This window comes from Lynx rufus, unplaced genomic scaffold, assembly GCF_022079265.1.
Source record: "Lynx rufus isolate CCGP_SWC_20201006 ecotype Redwood Valley unplaced genomic scaffold, mLynRuf1.p SCAF_52, whole genome shotgun sequence".
NCBI classification, from domain to species: Eukaryota; Metazoa; Chordata; class Mammalia; order Carnivora; family Felidae; genus Lynx; species Lynx rufus.
In genome coordinates this window covers 598757-610398 of record NW_025814870.1, presented here as the reverse complement: position 1 = coordinate 610398, position 11642 = coordinate 598757, and positions in this window count along the sequence as shown.

The following is an 11642-nucleotide window of genomic DNA, read 5'->3' as shown; positions in this document are numbered from 1 at the left end:
TACCTAGCAGATTAAGGATCCCCTCATTATAGGCTGCAAAGAGGCGAAGAGAATCCTTAAAGAGAAGCATGAAAGCAGCATGGATTATACCATTCGTTAACTGGTCGGGATTTGCCTGGAAATTAAATCAAAGACTAATCAGTTACCACCACAGTTTAAAAGAATTCCTTCTCCCACCTACTGGTAAACAATGCCATTTACCAATATGTTCAAAAAGGATTTATAAAGCTCTTACATTAAAGTTAAGAAGAGCATCAAACTGAATTTGAATAACTGGAAGAGTGTTTAGCAGCTGTTTTGTATCCATAGTTCTCATCATACCATCCATCCTGTAAAAGAGAAGAGAGATTCATAATATCAATAATTAAGAGTTTGAGAAGCACAGTGACATCAGCATCGCAAAATAAAGCTGTGTTTTTAGCCAACTACATATCAGAACACTTACGTATTTCAGTATTTCTTGCTTACAAACGAATGATATTTACTGACCCTCTCCTGGCTTTGGTGATGTCAGATGTGATCAGTCTACATGCGAGTGACTTCTCATTCAAGTACCTGCCATATCGCCTGATGAAGGTTGACATAGCATAGCCTAAGAATGAAATATTTTATTATTTCCAGTGTAATCAACATTAACCATTTACAATGTATGTCAATAAATGCCGAGACTTCTCATTCCACATTCATCCATACACCTCTATGATGTCTTTGAAGCACAAAAGCTAGAATGGACCTTATTAATGATCTAGTCCGATATTCCTCACACTTTCTGCTAAAGGTTATTTCTTATTTCCTCAAAGCCTTGAAATCACCTCAGGATGTAGTGTTGATAGTGACATTTCTGAATCGAGGAAGTAATTGAACTTTATCAGGTTTTTTTTTTTTCACATTTCTACACAACTATTGGAAATTCTTAGCATTTTCCAGAAACTCCCCATCCCATTGTCACCATCTGTCCCCAGCCCTGCCCATGTTTTAACCAGGCATAGTTTTCAAAACAGAGCTCCCCCCGTCTTGCCACATGGAAATATTTCCATCAAAAAATCATCTTACCTTCTAGCGCGCTTTTATCCAGGAAGTTGTGTAAAGTGAACAAAGAGCTTCTAGATGCAAGATGCTGGATAAAACGCTGTCAAATGTACCAAATTATAAAATTAGCTTCTGTCCACAAGTAGAGCTCTTTAACGAGTTTATCATTGTGAATGCATCTTTAACACAATTCTATCATATAGCTTCTATCTATTTCAGGAGCGCTGATTAAGGTGAACGTGACCACATCCTGGGCTGCGCAGCATAAGAATATGCAGTGCTGCCAACTCTCCCAACGAAACAAGGGCTTAGACGTTGCAGCTCATGTGAATACACACTCTTTTCCACCAGGACTTTCTATCTAGCCATTCCCTCCTTTCTGATTTTGAGAAGTTTTACTTAATTCCAGAATTATTTTAATAGTGAATATTAAACTTTTTAATAACTTAATTTTCAGAAAAATATAATCTGATACATCTGTGTACCTCACTACCCAGAGATGATAACTGCTAACTTTTTCACAGAACTGCCTCAAGTCTATTTCAAAAATAAGAAGAAGAAAGTATATTATAAAGTAAAAAGTGCCCTTTGCCCATCCCCAAGTTCCATTTCCTTTTCCTCCCTGGAAGTAACGAGTATCATAGTTTTAATCTTTATAGTCTATTTTCTTTATAATTTCAGATATATTTGTCCCAAGGGTAAATATTAAGTATTTTGAAATTTGCATAAATAATATTATATTTAAATATCATTCTGCAACCTACTTCCTCTCTGAGCATGGTTTTTCAGATCTAGCCTTGTTGGTATACATCCACTTAATTTTATAAACACCTCATTTTAGTTATCTGTGCCGTAGTGATAGAAATTTACCCAATTTCTACTTTTCAATTACTATAAATATGCTACGAAAAGTGGATTTGCTGGGTCACTGGACTTGGCATTTTCAATTTTACTAAACACGTCTCAATGCTCTCCTCCCCACAGTCACAAACTCTAGCAACTATTATTTATATATCATCCACTGATGCTGTCACACGTTTAAAATGTTGATTATCTGAGCATGTTCTCAGATGGTCATCAGCCATTCTGGTTTCCTTTTCTATGAACCCTCTGTTCATTTGTCTTGGGAACTATTCCACTGTAGTGCCTTTTTCTTACTGATAATGTATTCTGATTATTAATCTTTTCTCTGTAATGTATATGTTGGAAATACCTGATTCCAACTTTATGGCATCTTCCCTGCTCAAATGTCATAAACATATTCTCCCACATTTTCTTTAATTTTAAATGTTAGTTTTTTGCATGCATAGACATTTCATTCATGTGGAATGTATTTTCGTATATTAGGGTAAGATAGAGATCTCGTTCTATTTTTTCCATAGGTTGTTATTTCTACCAAAAGGCTTTATTTTAAATTCTATTCTTTCCCCCACATTTTTAGTGCCACCAAGCTCTGATAGAAGTATATGGTTCTACTTCCAAGCTCTTTATTATGTTCCATGTAGATATGTTCCTTTTTTATCAATACCACACTGTATAATTAGTCACTTTATAGTGTTTCAAGATCCATCCAATCTGTAAATCCTAACTTTTTAACGCAAAGCTTACTGAGACAAAATGTTAAAGTAGAATAAGTAATTTCACGTTAAAGAACATGTCAGTTCTGTAAAATACAAAGAGTGTTTGTATGTGGGGAGAGGTGGACCGGTGTTGCAAAGTAAAAGATAGCAAGCCTTGACAAACCAAGAATATTTTGCCATTGGGTACTGACAGTCCTTTGAGCTAACAGGAAGGAAATGATTACCCACTGAATATACAGCACGCTCACCTCATTTCCATGAACCATGAGGTGATGCACAGTGACCAGGGCTTTAAACACTACCACCCAGCTGCTGCTCCTGGCCTTCTCAGAAAGAACATCAGCCAGATGTTTAACACTCATATTTGTTTCGTTTACGTATTGTATTAGATCTGAATTAAGAGACAGTGACAAGCATTAAAACACGGACTGAGAAATACCTTTTGAAACCAAAATTGGTAACTTTAACTTAAATACAGATGCAATCAAGTCTGAGAAATCACAACGGGAATAATCCAAAACATTTTCTTCATTACAGGTATTGCAATTTGTACTGATACGTGTTACGTGATAGTTAATGCCTGTCTACTCTCTTGTTCTGTATACTTGATGAGGGTAGGGACTGTGTCCATTTTGGTCACCAGATCTTCCCAAGACCCAGCACAGTAGTTGGCATACAATGGGTTAAGTGAATGACTAGGACTCAAGAAGGTAACATACCAGATGTCATACAGGCAGTCAAGTGGCAGGGCTGGTATTTGAAATCACATTTGTTTGACCAAGATGCTAACTATTACATCATACTGCCTTTTTTGAGAAAAGCGACATTATGTGAAGGTTCAGTCAGGAGCTCTCCTTGTAGTGTCACCCCGTGTTAACCCTCTTGTTTGCATGCTATAACCTTTTATTGCTCGTTCTCTTTAAAGAAATTTTTAAAGTAAACTCTACCTCCAACATGGGCCTCAAACTCATGACCCCGAGATCAAGAGTCACATGCTCCACTGACTGAGCAAGCCAGGTGCCCTTATTTCTTGTTCTTGAGTCCACTTCCACATAGCTTTATCCCTACTTTACTAAAACAACTTCCCAATTTCCTGCTCTGGGTTGTAAGCATTCATACAACCCCTCAAAAGCTAATTCTCATCACTTCATTTTTCCATTCAGCAACAGGCAAAGATTCCCTACTTTCTGTCAGTTCAAAATCGTCTTTGGGGGCGCCTGGGTAACTCAGTCGGTTAGGAGTCTGACTCTTAATCTCAGCTCAGGTCATGATCTCATGGTGTGTGGGATCAGGCCCCGCAATGGGTTCTGTGCTGAAAGCATGGATCCTGCTTCGGATTCTGCCTCTCTGCCCTTCCCCTGCTGGTTATCTCTGTGTCTCTCTCTGTTTCTCTCTCTCTCTCAAAATAAATAAACGTAAAAAAATCCTCTTTCAAAACGGTCTATAAACCATCATTATAAAACAATTTCATCTCTAGCACTTAATCATTAAGCAGCACGGTAACAGGCATAGCACCAGGATCCATACTGAGGAGGGTGCTTAACAAATACGCTAGGTGAGCAACAGGCTGACCTTAATTGTAGACCCAGCCAGATTCATTTATTCAAGAATATACACTACATTCCAGTGGCTATGCCATGTTTAAGGTTATGAAGAATGAGCTTCTCTCACATTGTTTTCTAAGTCTGCTCCATTCCTCTTTCTGTGAAGTTTCCTCTGCAAGGTTTTTGTTTCTCCTTCCCCATGATTTCAGCCTTTGGACTGAACCTTCAGGATATCATGGTACTGACTCAAGTGCCCCCTTTGGTTCCATGCATCTTTCACACAGATAACCATTATTCATCCTTTAGGTCTTGAGAAGCAAATTTTGGCACATATGCATCAACATCCAGGGATGTATTCTATATTTTGCTCCAGAATCTCCTATGGGGCCTGCCCAGAATACTATTAAGCATGTGTGTGTGTGTGTGTGTGTGTGTGTGTACATATAAATAATCTGTTTCACTTAGTGAAGTGTCAGTTGCTGTAATACATGCAGATTATCATGATGGTAAGTTAAAAACTCAGAAAGCAAATACATACTAAATCAATGGAGAGTTTTTAAGCAAAACAGCAAAATAAAGAGGTGATCAAAAGAGTGAGCTGGCTATGACGTTCTCAAAAGCAGCGGGATTTATGTATACTCGCAATAGCATGCATTGTTTATGAAGTCAGTGCTCAATGTGAACTCAAACAGTGGTGGGTAGGGCTAGCCTGGGAGTCTATTCTGTCTCTAAGCAACAGATTCTGTCACCTGGAAACATTCATGGGAGCACAAAAAATGTTGCAGTGGACATTGTAAAGCCTATCCATTGACCTTGGGTCAGGACTGCTCACGGGATGATCTGCTCTGCAAACTTTCCCTCCTTTATTTCAGAAGCCTTTGCTGAAAGTAATGATTTATAAGGGGGCCTGGGCGGACTTTGGAAGTGAGACCCTTTTCCTAAGCCTGGCTTTTATTATGCCACCGCTTTGTGTGTCCTAAGTTATTGGGGTAACTTGTAAATAGTTCGGAGTTTGGAGTTAAAAAGGCCAGTGGCTCCCTTCTAGGCTCACTCCAAGATGACTAGGGGTGAGAATTCCATCTCCTCCCAAACCTCCCGCAGGAAAAGGGGGCTGGTAGGAGGGGAGTGGGGTGCCCATGACGTTAGAGGCACCTGGGCCTCCGGGCCGTCTGCGCCAGGACTGCAACTCACCTGCCAGGTGTTTCGGCTCGGGTTCTGTGGGCTCGTCGGTGGTAGCCCCGAGGGCAGCCTTGGACGCAAAAGACCCCATGGTGCGTCACGGACCGCCGGCCACGACGGTGATGGGTGCGGTGTCCGGTCCCTCCTCTTCCGGGCCGGCGGACTGAGCCAGGACCGGCACTGCAAGCAAAGGGCGGAGCGCCTGAGGTGACGGAAGAAAGGCCCGGCTGTGCGGCTAGCCTTCACTTGGCAACCTTTTCTCTTTGCAGCCTGACGCACGCCTGCAGCATCATGAGGTGGGGTTTGAAGCTGCGAGGCACCGGTCACATGACAATACTTTGGAAACCCTTGATGTGGCATTCTTAGGGAGGCTCCAGTCACATATTATGGAGGCTGCCTCCCACCTGAGGACGTGTCCTCCGCCCCTTCGCCCAGCATCAGACATATAAGTCCGTAAGGTTGTTCGTACTGTCCCTTCATTACACTTTTCAAATGTACGGAATCCGTACTGATGTTGCCACTGTCGTGCCTTATATTGGTAAGTCTTCTCTGCTCTTTTTCTTCATGGTTCTGGGCAGAGAGCTGTCAACTTTCATGATCTCGAAGACCCAACTTGTGGTAGGGTAGATAACCTATTTGAGATTCCTCTTTATGATATTAGCAGTTAGGCTTAAGTACTGCCTTTCTTCTCAAAGAACATATTTCTTGATTTCAATCTTTTAAACTTTGTTGAGATTTGATTTATGAAACAGAATATGCTCTCCCAAGATCAGTGTTCTCTATACTCTCGGAAAGATGCATATTTTTCTGCTATTGGGTGCAATGTTCCAATCAAATGTGTAACATAGTTCCTGATATTGTATCACAAGTGATTGGAGCCATCTCCTTCCCTGACCATGCTTCAAATGGGAGACTTTCTCTTCATGTCTCTTCAAGTTCAATAACCTTTTCTTCTTTCTTCTGCATTCTAATCTTCTGCTAATCTCATCCAGGACAGGCTGCATTTCGAATATTGTATTTTTCATCCCTGGAAATTCCATTTGGTTCTTTTTATATCATCCATTGCTCTCCTCATTAGGATCACATTGTCCTTTAAACCCTTGAGGATATTCATAATAGTTATATTGGTTATTTTAAGATGCTTGTCTGCTAATTCTTTCATCTTTCATAATTCTAGCTGTTTCTGTTGACTTTTTTTCCTTGTGCATGAGTCACATTTTTCTGCTTCTCCCTATGCCTAGCAATTTTGTATGAATGCCAGACACTGTTACTTTTTACTTTGTTGAGTCCTCTATTTTGATGTATTCCATTAAAGAATGTTGAGGTTTGGGGCGCCTGGGTGGCGCAGTCGGTTAAGCGTCCGACTTCAGCCAGGTCACGATCTCGCGGTCTGTGAGTTCGAGCCCCGCGTCAGGCTCTGGGCTGATGGCTCAGAGCCTGGAGCCTGTTTCCGATTCTGTGTCTCCCTCTCTCTCTGCCCCTCCCCCGTTCATGCTCTGTCTCTCTCTGTCCCAAAAATAAATAAACGTTGAAAAAAAATTAAAAAAAAAAGAATGTTGAGGTTTGTTTAGATAGGCATGTATGATACTTTGATATCACATACTTTCAGGTCATGTTTTCTTAAACAGCTTTATTGATACTTAATTCACACATTGTACAATTCACTGATTTAATCTGCAATTCCGTAGCTTCTAGTACATTCAGAGTTGCACAACCATCACCAAGATCAAGTTACATCTTTACCACCTTCAAAAGAAACCCCAGACTCATTAGCTGGCATTCCCCATTTCCCCCTAAACTTCACATCCCTAGGCAACTACTCTTCTACTTTATGACTCTAAAGATTTTCTGGACATTTCATATAAGTGAAATCATTCAGTATGTGGGCCTTCGGCAGTGCTTTCTTTCACTTAATATATTCCAGGTTCATTCATCTTGTAGCATGTATCAGTACTTCATTTTTTTTATGGCCAAATAATATTCCACTGCATGGACATACTACAATTTATGTATTCATTCATTGATGGATATTTGGGTTGTTTCCCTATTGAACTATTGTGAATACTGCTTCCTTTACAAGTTTTTGTTTCAATACCTGTTTTCAGTTGTTTGGGGTATATACCTAGGAGTCATACGGTCATATGACTTTAACGATCAATCGGTCATGTGTTAATTCTGTGTTGAACTTTTTGTGAGAAATTGCCAAACTATTTTCCACAGTGGCTGAACAATTTCACAACCCCATGAGCAATGTATGAGGGCTCTAATTTCTCCACATTTGTTTGATTTCAGCCATCCTACTGTGTGGGAAGTGGTAACTCTTTCAGGTTTCATTTGCATTTCCCTGATGACTAATGATTTAGAGGATTTCTTTCATGTACTTTACCGGGAATTTGTGTATCTCCTTTGGGGAAATGTCTATTCAGATCCTTTGCCCATTTTTAAATTGAGTTATTTATCTTTTTTAAGTTTTATTGAGGTCTGATTAACAAAAATTATGTATATATTTAGGTTGTACAATGTCATGTTTTCTTTTAAGGTGTATAACATGAGGATTTATTTATTACATTTATATTATTCTTTTTTTTTTTTTTATATGAAGTTTATTGACAAATTGGTTTCCATACAACACCCAGTGCTCATCCCAAAAGGTGCCCTCCTCAATACCCATCACCCACCCTCCCCTCCCTCCCACCCCCCATCAACCCTCAGTTTGTTCTCAGTTTTTAACAGTCTCTTATGCTTTGGCTCTCTCCCACTCTAACGTCCCTCTTTTTTTTTTTTTTTTCCTTCCCCTCCCCCATGGGTTCCTGTTAAGTTTCTCAGGATCCACATAAGAGTGAAACCATATGGTATCTGTCTTTCTCTGTATGGCTTATTTCACTTAGCATCACACTCTCCAGTTCCATCCACGTTGCTACAAAAGGCCATATTTCATTCTTTCTCATTGCCACATAGTATTCCATTGTGTATATAAACCACAATTTCTTTATCCATTCATCAGTTGATGGACATTTAGGCTCTTTCCATAATTTGGCTATTGTTGAGAGTGCTGCTATGAACATTGGGGTACAAGTGCCCCTATGCATCAGTACTCCTGTATCCCTTGGGTAGATTCCTAGCAGTGCTATTGCTGGGTCATAGGGTAGGTCTATTTTTAATTTTCTGAGGAACCTCCACACTGCTTTCCAGAGCGGCTGCACCAATTTGCATTCCCACCAACAGTGCAAGAGGGTTCCCGTTTCTCCACATCCTCTCCAGCATCTATAGTCTCCTGATTTGTTCATTTTGGCCACTCTGACTGGCGTGAGGTGATACCTGAGTGTGGTTTTGATTTGTATTTCCCTGATGAGGAGCGACGCTGAACATCTTTTCATGTGCCTGTTGGCCATCTGGATGTCTTCTTTAGAGAAGTGTCTATTCATGTTTTCTGCCCATTTCTTCACTGGGTTATTTGTTTTTCGGGTGTGGAGTTTGGTGAGCTCTTTATAGATTTTAGATACTAGCCCTTTGTCCGATATGTCCTTTGCAAATATCTTTTCCCATTCCGTTGGTTGCCTTTTAGTTTTGTTGGTTGTTTCCTTTGCTGTGCAGAAGCTTTTTATCTTCATAAGGTCCCAGTAATTCACTTTTGCTTTTAATTCCCTTGCCTTTGGGGATGTGTCGAGTAAGAGATTGCTACGGCTGAGGTCAGAGAGGTCCTTTCCTGCTTTCTCCTCTAAGGTTCTGATGGTTTCCTGTCTCACATTTAGGTCCTTTATCCATTTTGAGTTTATTTTTGTAAATGGTGTGAGAAAGTGGTCTAGTTTCAACCTTCTGCATGTTGCTGTCCAGTTCTCCCAGCACCATTTGTTAAAGAGGCTGTCTTTTTTCCATTGGATGTTCTTTCCTGCTTTGTCAAAGATGAGTTGGCCATATGTTTGTGGGTCTAGTTCTGGGGTTTCTATTCTATTCCATTGGTCTGTGTGTCTGTTTTTGTGCCAATACCATGCTGTCTTGATGATGACAGCTTTGTAGTAGAGGCTGAAGTCTGGGATTGTGATGCCTCCTGCTTTGGTCTTCTTCTTCAAAATTCCTTTGGCTATTCGGGGCCTTTTGTGGTTCCATATGAATTTTAGGATTGCTTGTTCTAGTTTCGAGAAGAATGCTGGTGCAATTTTGATTGGGATTGCATTAAATGTGTAGATAGCTTTGGGTAGTATTGACATTTTGACAATATTTATTTTTCCAATCCATGAGCAGGGAATGTCTTTCCATTTCTTTAAATCTTCTTCAATTACCTTCATAAGCTTTCTATAGTTTTCAGCATACAGATCCTTTACATCTTTGGTTAGATTTATTCCTAGGTATTTTATGCTTCTTGGTGCAATTGTGAATGGGATCAGTTTCTTTATTTGTCTTTCTGTTGCTTCATTGTTAGTGTATAAGAATGCAACTGATTTCTGTACATTGATTTTGTATCCTGCAACTTTGCTGAATTCATGTATCAGTTCTAGCAGACTTTTGGTGGAGTCTATCGGATTTTCCATGTATAATATCATGTCATCTGCAAAAAGCGAAAGCTTGACTTCATCTTTGCCAATTTTGATGCCTTTGATTTCCTTTTGTTGTCTGATTGCTGATGCTAGAACTTCCAGCACTATGTTAAACAACAACGGTGACAGTGGGCATCCCTGTCGTGTTCCTGATCTCAGGGAAAAAGCTCTCAGTTTTTCCCCGTTGAGGATGATGTTAGCTGTGGGCTTTTCATAAATGGCTTTTATGATCTTTAAGTATGTTCCTTCTATCCCGACTTTCTCAAGGGTTTTTATTAAGAAAGGGTGCTGGATTTTGTCAAAGGCCTTTTCTGCATCGATTGACAGGATCATATGGTTCTTCTCTTTTTTTTTGTTAATGTGATGTATCACGTTGATTGATTTGCGAATGTTGAACCAGCCCTGCATCCCAGGAATGAATCCCACTTGATCATGGTGAATAATTCTTTTTATATGCTGTTGAATTCGATTTGCTAGTATCTTATTGAGAATTTTTGCATCCATATTCATCAGGGATATTGGCCTGTAGTTCTCTTTTTTTACTGGGTCTCTGTCTGGTTTAGGAATCAAAGTAATACTGGCTTCATAGAATGAGTCTGGAAGTTTTCCTTCCCTTCCTATTTCTTGGAATAGCTTGAGAAGGATAGGTATTATCTCTGCTTTAAACGTCTGGTAGAACTCCCCTGGGAAGCCATCTGGTCCTGGACTCTTATTTGTTGGGAGATTTTTGATAACCGATTCAATTTCTTCGCTGGTTATGGGTCTGTTCAAGCTTTCTATTTCCTCCTGATTGAGTTTTGGAAGAGTGTGGGTGTTCAGGAATTGGTCCATTTCTTCCAGGTTGTCCAATTTGTTGGCATATAATTTTTCATAGTATTCCCTGATAATTGTTTGTATCTCTGAGGGATTGGTTGTAATCATTCCATTTTCATTCATGATTTTATCTATTTGGGTCATCTCCCTTTTCTTTTTGAGAAGCCTGGCTAGAGGTTTGTCAATTTTGTTTATTTTTTCAAAAAACCAACTCTTGGTTTCGTTGATCTGCTCTACAGTTTTTTTAGATTCTATATTGTTTATTTCTGCTCTGATCTTTATTATTTCTCTTCTTCTGCTGGGTTTAGGCTGCGTTTGCTGTTCTGCTTCTATTTCCTTTAGGTGTGCTGTTAGATTTTGTATTTGGGATTTTTCTTGTTTCTTGAGATAGGCCTGGATTGCAATGTATTTTCCTCTCAGGACTACCTTCGCTGCGTCCCAAAGCGTTTGGATTGTTGTATTTTCATTTTCGTTTGTTTCCATATATTTTTTGATTTCTTCTCTAATTGCCTGGTTGACCCACTCATTCGTTAGTAGGGTGTTCTTTAACCTCCATGCTTTTGGAGGCTTTCCAGACTTTTTCCTGTGGTTGATTTCAAGCTTCATAGCATTGTGGTCTGAAAGTATGCATGGTATAATTTCAATTCTTGTAAACTTATGAAGGACTGTTTTGTGACCCAGTATATGATCTATCTTGGAGAATGTTCCATGTGCACTCGAGAAGAAAGTATATTCTGTTGCTTTGGGATGCAGAGTTCTAAATATATCTGTCAAGTCCATCTGATCCAGTGTCTCATTCAGGGCCCTTGTTTCTTTATTGACCGTGTGTCTAGATGATCTATCCATTTCTGTAAGTGGGGTGTTAAAGTCCCCAGCAATTACCACATTCTTATCAATAAGGTTGCTTCTGTTTATGAGTAATTGTTTTATATATTTGGGGGCTCCGGTATTCGGCGCATAGA